The 10,675-nt window shown below is 43.6% G+C and overlaps 1 long non-coding RNA gene across 1 annotated transcript in view; it reads left to right on the forward strand.

Annotated features, from left to right (window-relative positions):
- The window catches only part of LOC131274085 (uncharacterized), a 37,522-nt gene extending 33,563 nt beyond the window's left edge, over positions 1–3,959 (forward strand). The window contains exons 7-9 of the long non-coding RNA XR_011646048.1: positions 736–771; positions 1,042–1,139; positions 3,123–3,959. This is a non-coding gene — a long non-coding RNA (uncharacterized lncRNA). The remainder of the gene's footprint in view (positions 1–735; positions 772–1,041; positions 1,140–3,122) is intronic.
- The last annotated feature ends 6,716 nt before the right edge of the window (positions 3,960–10,675 follow it).

The raw sequence follows: 10,675 nt of genomic DNA on the forward strand, positions 1-10,675 counted from the left end.
ATGGGCAGAAGGCATGTATACTGAAAAATCTCATTAAAAATTTTAAGTTTACAAATTAAAAAAAAAGTTTAGTTAACATTTCCTGCTCCCAATCCTGGCCCAACAGTTGATAAACTGGTTCATGAAAATATTTGGTGGGGAGGGGAGTGGTATAAATTATCCTAATTCCTTAGGAAAGCAACTGATATCAGATGAATCACAACCCATAAAAATGATTGTGCCATTGTTAAGCATTGGGAAATATCCTAAGGACATATGGAAAGGAAGAGAAGAGTTTTAGGATGGAAGATCCTAACAGCAGAATCACCCAGGGACAGATTGAGAACAGCTGAGGGCATTACAACCAATCAACTCAGAATCCAGGCATGAAATGTTAGACAAGGAAGTGAGGTGGAAATCCCTGATCCTATTGTACCCTCTCATCATGGGAAAGGTGCTTTTATACAGGGATAAAGTCCACTGGGATAGGGCTATTAGGGTAATGGGAAGGTGTGTAGATTATTTATACCGATATTCACTATTGTGCTTGAACTGATGAAACGACTAATTCATAGGCAAAGAATGGAAGAAATGGAACAAAAGCTACAGCAGGCAGGGCACTAAGTTGTTCAGACACCAGGTAGCCTCATCTGCCCATCAGCCCATCAGTCGCAGAATTCCCTGCACCTAATGCAGGTGGTTATAAAAGGCTCAGAATCCCTAAACAAGTGCTTGTTGATGTGTTGTCTTTTCCAGATCATCCTGCATGAGAAGAAGGCTCACGATACCTGGGTGAGCATTTTCTTTCTTTCCTCACTGTTGTGCACAATCTGCCATAACTAAGTGTGAGTGTGATCTCCCCATAACTTAGAGCTCGTGCACCAGAATGAGAGCTGTTGGAGCAGACCAGGGAGACTCATGATTTGAGTCAGAGGTACAGGATTTAGATGGACTTTTTATTTTCCAGGATATTTTCAAGGTTTTTTAAGGCTAAACTGTTTGGTATCTAGGAAAGGACTTGACTTTCTGTATCTTCCTGTCTAATCTTTCTTTATATTCAAGATTACTGGTTGAAACCCAAAAAAGGGAAGAGCAAGAGGGATGCAGAATGCAGCAACCAATACTGGGAAGATGTGACAGGCAGAGCCCTCCGTGGAGAGGTAGGAGTGATGTGGGCTATGGGTGGGAGGCTGACCATCCCTTTGTAAGATAACCTAAGCTGTCTGTGACTTGTGGATGTGGGACGGTAAGAGGCTGCACTCCTGCCCTTGGTGACCATGGCAACGACTCCACTCCCAGGAAACAGTTTAGCAATGCAAAGTCTATAAACTTTAAATATTCAGGGAAAATGCAAACCTAAAGTGCTAAAAGCTTATCTAGAATATATGAAGTCCATGCTAAAAGCTTACCTAGGATATAGAAGATATATGCTAATTCAAACCTATTGAGCACTGAAACAAAAGAACAATTTGGCCCTTCCTCTCTGTATAAAAGGAACTCAAAATTCTTGTTTGGGGCTCGGGTTTGAAACAGAAAGCTCCCAATCCCGGCCGGCCATCAATAAATCATTTTTCATTCTCAAAATCATTCCCTGAGTCCTGGCCTTTCTATACGTAAGTAATTGAACCTTTCTCAACTTCTACAACAGGAGCACTGTGAAAAGAGCAGTCCTTTAATTTCTGCAGCAAAATCCACATGAGGTAGGAGGCCATTGTGCTGCCTAGAAACCACCCCGGGCATTTAGGAGAGAACAGGGTCCCCAGGATGACCACTCCTGTCCTCCTGTCCTCCTGCCCCATCCTGAATGGCCTTTTGTCCCATCCCCTGGGAATGGTGGGGCTTGCTCCCCCCACTAAGGTTGAACCACCCTCTGCCACGCCCCCCCCCACAGGCTCAGTTCTCAACTGGAGATGCAACTAGAGGGGAAATGGGTCAGGACCCACCTCCCACCTTGCAGTGAGTAGTTTGAAGGGTGTATTTTACTTTTTTTTTTGAGAAAAATAACATGAACATTTTAGAATGTGGGCTAATACATCCTTGACTATAGAAGAAATGTTCATGTTAGTTTTTTGTGGATAGTCTGCTGCAGGACTGCTTTAAGTCTACAAACAGACACTTACTGTTGGTGTTTACTTTCTCCTTTTGGCTTGTTTTAGTTTTTAATTGTGAAATATAGGATTCCAGTCATAAATTAAATTCCTATATAATTTGAATCCTCTGATGTTATAAATGTAACTCTAAATGTTTACCATAATCTTTCCTTTTCTCATTATAATATTGTCTGCAAGTATTTTTCTCTCTATAAATATATAACAGCTGATCAAGTACAGAAGTCAGATTATATATAAACTGAAAGGACAGGACCAGTATTCATACCTAGGATATTCTTCCTATCCAAGATTTTCTTATTTTATTTTTATTACAGAAATTGCAGGTTTACAGATCATGCAGAAATACAAGATTCCCATATACTACCTTGCCACCAACAATGAGCATTGGTGTGGAGCATTTCTTGCAAGTGATGACAGCACATGTTTCCAATTGTACTATTAACTATAGTCCATGGTTTAACTTAGGGTTACCATACATAAAACATAACATTTTCTCTTTTTAACCACATGCAGCTACATATTTCAGTGCTGTTAATTATGTTCACAGTATTGTGCTTCCATCACCACCATCTGTCATTCCAAATAGGAGCTCTGAACATGTTATGTCTTAACTTCCCATTCCTTCTCCCCACCCAATCCCCTGGTTACCTGTATTCTAGATTCTGACCCCATGAGTCTGTGTATTCTAATTGTTTCTGTGCATAAACCATGAGCCATTTCCCTATGTGTATGGGAGACCCCTGTCTCACTGTTGAGTTTTGGATGGAGTTGAGCCCTGACCTGTCCTCAGGTGGTTGACTTATTAGGAAACACCTGGCTCTGCCAGCAGAGCTTTGTAATGTCTTCCTCAAGGGTTAAGGGCAGACCTTCCATTCCTCAAGGGTCCACTGGGAACCCATGCCTCTGTCAAGAGATCTGAGTGTGTTAAAGAATCTAAGACGGTGGAGGAAGGGGTGGTGGACAATCAGGTTTTGCACAAAATATACAAGTTGAAGTCAACCTCAGCCCAGCCTCCTGCTTTCTCCAACCTAGGACCTGGCCCAGCACCCAGGAGAAACATCAGCTCAGGAAGACCACTCCCTACGGAGGCCATGGAGGAGGGCAGGGCAACTGCTGTGGGATTTTCAATGGTAACTGTCTCAAGAAACTTTTATCACTTTTTGGAATACTCCTGGCCTCACCTCCTCTTCTGTGATATCTTGACTGTCTCATCAATTGTCACAAGAAACAAGCATGGCTTCTCCTGGCCAAGCTTCTCACCTTTGGGGGCTTCCAGAGCCTTAAGTGCTTACAGGCCAGGGAGGGTTGAAGGACTTTGCTGTATTATGAGGACAACGCTCAACTCCACCACTGTGAATCTCAGGACACAGTTGATTCCACCCATTTCCTTTATCTGGGAAGACTGCTCGTTTCCTGATGTGGTTTTGGCTGCTGCTACTGCTGTTTTACCCCTTTCCTGTTTGGGGTTAAGTATAATCTAGGTAACTTGAAAATGTGAAAAGATGACCCTGCCTCATTCAACTGTGAATTCACCTAGTCAGAGTGGATTCCTTGCAAATAGTATAATTCACCTCATCCCATCTCTGTTGGGAAATGTGCTGTTGAAGAATCCCTCCATTTGTACAATAGGTAAAAATATTTTGAATTATCAGAAATTATGTATTGGTAACAAAAAGCTATACTAGATTGAAACACTAAGAGTGAAAGTCATTAATTACCTACAGGGCTAATTCCCAGCCAAAGCCTTAGCTTGAATTTTGTTCACATCAACGTGTTCTCTTGTGGCTTGTGCAGGTGCTGTAACAGGTAAGTCCTCTGATCATATGTCATGGCACTTTTCCACCTTGAAATAAAAATACATTTATTTAACTTCTGCTATTTAGAATTCCTAACTTATTTTTCCATAGGACAAAATTAATCTGCATCTCATAGTATACTCAAAAAATAGTATCACTTATGAATTAAAATAAATATTGTACCTGAGACTAATTGTTTCTGTCAGAAGCTCCTTTTCAAGTTCCCCTGCAGGGCTCTGGGAACACCATCTCTCCAGAGATCTTGGAGTCCACAGACAGCGTTTCCAGAGAGTGGAAGACCTGTCAGGGAAGCAGAGGGGAACCGGGGGGTGGGGGTGGGGGGGGAGCTGGCAAGCAGAGCTGGTTTTGAACCCGACCCTGCCTCTCACAGCTGTGTGGCTTTTGGCAAATGATCTAGTTCAGGGGTTCTTAACCTTTTGTTCCATGGGCTGCTTTGCCAGTCAGGTGAAAGCCACAGACCCCTTCTTAGAACGTAGTGGAGATAGTTTTATGACACTCAACATTGGCATGTTTTCAAATTAAATTTTAAGATTATTCAAAACTAATTCAAGTTCATGGGCCCCCTGAAATCAGGTTAAGAAGCCCTGACCTCGTTCCTCTGAGAACAGATGGTCACAATTAGTGTGCAGTAGTGAGAAACAGAGATGAGAGAGGAAAGCCCAGTGGAAGGCTCTGAAAGCAGGCATCACTGCCTCTGCAGAGCAGGGAGTGTTCATTCCCTCTCATTCTGAATGCTCTCAACTTGCAAAGAGCACACTTCTGTGGTGGACTGAAGGGGGTGAGGAGGGGGTCCTGGAAAAGGATGCCTTGCTGTCTGGAATAGGCTCTTTCTTTGGAATTCCCAGTTAATCCCCAGAACAGCCCCCACCTGGGCTTTCCTCACCTTGAGGGCATGGGCAGGGACATATACATGGACAGCAGTTCCCCTGTGGCACCACCTAAGCTGTCGGGAATGAGTGGGGGGAGTTTTCTAGCCTTGCTGCTTGTCTTCTGAAACCTGGTGGGTGGGAAGGTGCCAGGCCTTGATGCCTGCTTTCTCAGGTTTCACCCTTGTGGTGCTATAGTTTGGTCTGTCATATGGCAACTTAACTTCTGTCTGCAGGGTGGTATGGCTGCAAGAGCTTCCCCTCCTTTCCCAGGACCACCCTTCATGGACTGCCACATGAGAGGCCATCCATCACCAATGCTGAGATATGGGCCACCCCCTCCACCCTGGAGACCTCAGCACCCTCTGCATCTACCTGGACCTGCAGCTCCACCTCCACCTGGACCTGCAGCTCCACCTCCTCCTCCACCTCTTCCATTTGGTATGAAGACCTATGTTTTAGTTTGCTAAATGCTGCCAAATATATATATACCAGAAATGAGTTGACTTTCACAATAGGGATTTATAAACTCATGAGCTGGCAGTTCGAGGCTGTGAAAGTGTCTAGATCAAGCCATTATACACACTTTCCCCCCTGGCTGCAGGGGCATTCAAGGACAGGAGCGGGTCCACTTGTCTCCCCCCTCTCCTCCAGCCTCACTGCTTTCAGCTTCTGGCTAAATTGGCTTCCTCTCTGCTTCTGGCTCGCAGAGCCTTTTCCCTCAGCTTCTCAGTTCCTCTGTCTCTGCAGCTTTTTCCTGTGTCTGAGGCCTTTTATTCCTCAGTGTATAAAGGCTTAAGACACCCTGGGTCACAAAATCCAACAAAAGGCCCTTAACTGAAGTAATTTAATCAAAAGTCCTCCCCCCCCACACACACACACAGTTGGTTTATAAGGACAGGAATGCATTGGATTAGCCATAAGAGCCTGAGTTTCTGGGTTCTACAAAAATTTCAAACTGAAACTTAGGGACTGACTTGTAAACATATCCACCTTTCCTGCATCCATTCCTTTGAGAATGGCCACAGTGAGAGGGTCCTTCTGACTGTGGACCCAGTAATCATCCCATGTTTCTTAGACAACTGATAGGCTGCCGCATCTCCCCATGCTGAGCAGCATGTCAGTTCTGCAGCTGTGTGTCACACATGGGCCACGTGCCAGACTGTCAGGGACAAGGGTCTAGACATACCCCTAATTCAAGGTGAGCATGAGGTCCACACAGAGTGGCTGCCTGGATGTTCAAATGGCACAGCAGTCAGCAAAGGAAGGACACACCTCAGAATTCCTTTACTATCAAGACCTCAGCTGGTAATTGCTGAAATAAGTTTTCCCTTGGAATTCAGAAATTTCTGACTCTGTGTGAAAAAGAATGCCCCACAGGCTTGGGAAATTCAATTCTGTTCTGACGGGATCAAGCGTCCACTGAGTTTATTGCACCCTGATGGATCTAAAGGAGAAGACAAAATCTAGCTCAGAGGGCTGCATCTGGCCTTCAGCAGTCAGGCCCTTGGCAAGGCCTTTCAGTGCTGCCTCGAGCTTCCTCCCCAGCCTCCTCCAGTCCCACATCTCCTAAATGTACTGAACACCACCAGATTCTTTGCTGTCTCAGCTCCCACTTTCTGCAGGGCCTACTAACAGCCTCTGCTTTGCCATCCAGGAAACTGGAATAAAATTAGCTTTGTGAAGTCACTGTGAGGATGAAGAGATGAAGTACATAAACTATCTGACAAAATACCTGGTACATGTTGGGTAGTACAGTTTAAGTGAAAGTGTACACCAAAGATCATAAAAAGGTGTTCATTAAATTACATGAAATTCAACTAAAGTTATATATATAGTTATGGGGCACAGGGATCTACCATCCCCATTTCAAAAGATAAGGCAAAGGCAATTTAAATTCATGTCCTAGCATATAAAGGATGAGAATGTGTCACAGTTGGATTCAGAGATCTGTATCTGAGATCTAAAACCATGTTTGTTTCCATTCCCTATAGACAAAGAGATACAGGCACACACTAAAATATTGATCAGTGGCCCCTTAAATATTAATATTACAGTAGGCAAAAGTATATGGAAGGAATAAGACCAAGTTGAAATGGGAAAACCTTCTTGCCTTGCAGAGGAACTGCTCTGAGTGGGAAGAGGCCCTTTGGCGGTGGTCAGCCAGGGGGGCTATCATTCCCTTATGTGAGGAGGAGTCTGGCCCTATTTTTGGATGTTCTACATCTCCCCTTTCTCCCCCCTTTCGTCCCATATCTGGACAACCTGGTAAGAGACCTAGGTGCTTCTTCCACAGGTACCGGCAAACCTGCACATAGGTGGGTGCCCTCGCTCTGCCCCACTCTCTGACAACAAAACCCCAGATTTGTCCCCTTTTTGGCTCTGAAGCCATTGCAGGCCTCCTTGAGGACTCTCTCCCTCCAGACTTTAGTGATTAATAAATGTTTTAATATCCTCTTGATGTGTGTGGCGTCAACAGTCTCTACATCTGAACCAAACTTTGGGGGAACCCAAACTTCCCGCCTTTAGAAGGTGGCCACACCACACTTAGAGAAAAAGGAGGTTCTAACACTTGTTAAAATATTAACAGGATATCTATAAATACATTAGTTTGAGTCATTAATCAGGCAGCATCCAAACAGAATGTGGAAAAGGGGTTTGGGTGGGGTGGGGAGCTGATATGCAAATATATACATATGCACATGGGGTCTCTACAGAGTAGGGAGCAGATATACATTGATTAGTATGGTATGCTTGTGCATCCTGATGAGCTCTCTCTACTGGACTGAAACAGGACTATTACCAGGTGTTGCTTATCTGCTATTCTGCAGGATACCTTACATTGTTTCATTTTCTCAGAAAGTCCCTGCAGGTAAACTAATGCTGTCTTCTGGGAAGTCCTTTCTTAGAAAGGGATGCTTCTGGCAATGCCCAATGCAAGTGGCCATTTTACTTCACTTAACATGTTTTTATGACTAATTTAGATCAACTGGAAATCAGACCAACCAAAGTTAGACATAAGGCCTTTGGTATAATTGTGTGACATTTCTCCATCAGGATCAGTCCTATTATTTTGCTCCCAATCTCACAAGGTTAATTTTGATACACCAATGAAAAATCTACAGTTGTATTACAATGAAATTCAATGCATCTGAGAGTTATATTAAATCAGTTATTTCTATTATATGAATGTATATGTTATGTATAGTCATATCAGTCACTACTCACCATGTAAAATTGTCACAGTTCTTAAGTGTCTAAACATCTGTTTATGATGTAGCACAACTAACATATTTTGTACAGCAACTGCTAGGTCACCATCATCAAAGAGTTATTCATGTTTGGAATATTTATGTACTTGCCTCTCTCCACTGATAAAAACTTTCATAGGAAAAAAGGGTTCAAATGAACCAATAAATACAAAACAGTAGCTAAATTATATATGTACATCAAGACTGCATCTTTAAAAACTGTAACTAACTTGCATTCAACTTAACTTTAGCATATGCAAGTTTTTTTTTAATAATTTATTTTATTTATTTATCTCCCTGTAACTCCTTATTTGCAGTCGCTATCTGCTCTCTGTGTCCATTTGCTGTGTGCTTTCTGTGTCTGTTTAGGAGGCACTAGCTGGGACCTCCCATGTGGAAGAGAGGTGCTCAATCACCTGAGCCACCCCAGCTCTCTGGTTTATTGTGCCTCTCATTGTCTTTCCTCTTTGTGTCTCTTTTGTTGCATCATCTTGTTGTTAGCTCACTGCACCAGCTCACCTTCTGCAGGAGGCACTGGAAGGAGCATAAGTCTATGAACTGAAACAGCATTCCCATGGGTTAATGGTGGGATGGGTGACATGAGTAATAAAATTAAGACTAGGGAAGTTTGGAGGAGCGAGAAGGATTTATCATAAATCATGAAGACCCTGTAAAAAATAAAGGCATGTATAAATGTACTTTGGCAGCTGATAAAGGCTACAGTGAGAATAATCCACTTTTACATCCTTAAGCATATGTATATACATACAATACATGAACATTTAATATTTATATATGATCCCACGAGATGTGGCTGTGGCTATTGAAAAGAAGCACTGGAGTGGTGGGGCAAGATGGCATTGGAGTAAGTGCACCATCATCATCTCTCCTGCAAAGGACCAGCTGAGTGGTGATGGAATCCTGCTGGAGTGGGCTGTTTCTGGAACCTACAAAGCAGGAGATGTCTGGACATTGATCTGGAGAGACTGCAACAAAATTAGTGCTTCCTCAAGGTAAAGCTGTGGGTTTCTAACACTGAACTCAGAAGCTGTGGGAAGTTAAATCCCTTCCTCCCCCCATGACTAGGGCCACATCACTGCCTGAGAAGTGCCATTTGTGCAGCAGCATTTCCAAGCCCTGTGTTCCCCAAATGCATGAGCCCCAAGCTTGTGTTCCCTGAATCCCCTTCAACCCACATTTCACAGGCCTACGTACCCCAAGTCCACATTCTCCTGGGCCTGTTTCTGGGAGACTCCTGGAAATCTGGCATTGCCCAAACCCTTTGGTCCTGGACTAACTCCAAGAGTGGGAGGGTTTAGGTGGGAGGTGCAGAGGGGCCCAAGGGGTGAAGGTTCAATTTTCTGGTCCTCCCCTTTTATTGAGTTTGGAGGAGCACATCAGCTGACTTAGGGAGAGCCTTGGAAGAGAGGAGAAGTGAATCTGCTGAAATCCTGATTTACCTAAATGCCCTGGGGAGACAGGAAACTTGGTCTGAGAGAAGGTGGAGCCAGAAAATTAACTAGTTCCCCTGTAACACACCTAAGGGAGAGGGACAGTAAGATGTGCTTTGCAGGCTTCCAATACCATATTTAGGGTTCCTGGCAAGGGGTGGGTGCTCTATCTCAAGAGCTTTGTTTTTAATGTTTTGTCTTTCATCACTAACAGATGTTGCTCTGTATGTACAGTGTCAAGGGACTTTCTTTCATTTCCCCCTCAATGTCTGCATTTTTTTTCTTCTAGTTTTTAGTTTTGTCTTCAAAAAAAGTTTTAGATCACTGTAATTCACATATACATTATAGGGGACCCCCATATATCCAACATTAAACTCTTTTCCCTTTTACCCAGAAATGAACTTTTAGAAAGGAAAAAAAGGAAAAAAAGGAGCAGTGGGGGGATAAAGAGGAAGGAAAGACAAGAAAACAAACGAACAAAAAAGACCAGACAAGGCCTCAGGCAAGGAATCAATCCTCTTTGCAATTGAATAAACTGCTTAGGAGTCTGACCTTCCCCCCTTTCTCCCTTCCTTACTTCCCTCTCTCCCAGGGCAGTGTGAAGGCTGTGTGAGGGTTCCCATAGGAGATTCAAATGGGTCCCTGGTGAACCAACTCACCTCAGAAAATAATGTTTCTTAATTTCAATGTCTGGCTTGCTTCATTCAATATAAGGGCCTCAAAATTTGTGCCTCAGGAGATTTGCAACTCCTACTCTCTGGTTCGTTGGCCTTACCCTGGTCATCTAACAGGGAGGTGAAGATGGTCAACCACTACACCAGGGAACCAAGAGTGCCTACAACTGCAAGCAGAAGAATTACATCTATCATCCATGTGGAATCTAAGCCCCCTCTTGATCTAAAGGTGGAGAGAACATCACCATCCCAGGGTCCACAGAACAGAGGAATAAACTGTGGATTAGAGTGGACTTACTGACATTCTACAATAAAACAATTATAACTATTAATAGAAAAAAATGTAGCATTGAGGTGGAGAAAGCGGCCACAGTAGTTGCTGAGGGCAATGAGAGGGAAGAAGAGATGTGGTGTGGGGGTATTTGGGGGATTTCGAGTTGTCCTAAATGATATTGCAGGGTCAGATGCTGGACTTTATATATCCTGCCATAACCCACTGAATGTACTGGGGGAGTGTGTGAACTAC

The sequence above is a fragment of the Dasypus novemcinctus genome, chromosome 17 (assembly GCF_030445035.2).
Source record: "Dasypus novemcinctus isolate mDasNov1 chromosome 17, mDasNov1.1.hap2, whole genome shotgun sequence".
Classification (NCBI taxonomy): Eukaryota; Metazoa; Chordata; class Mammalia; order Cingulata; family Dasypodidae; genus Dasypus; species Dasypus novemcinctus.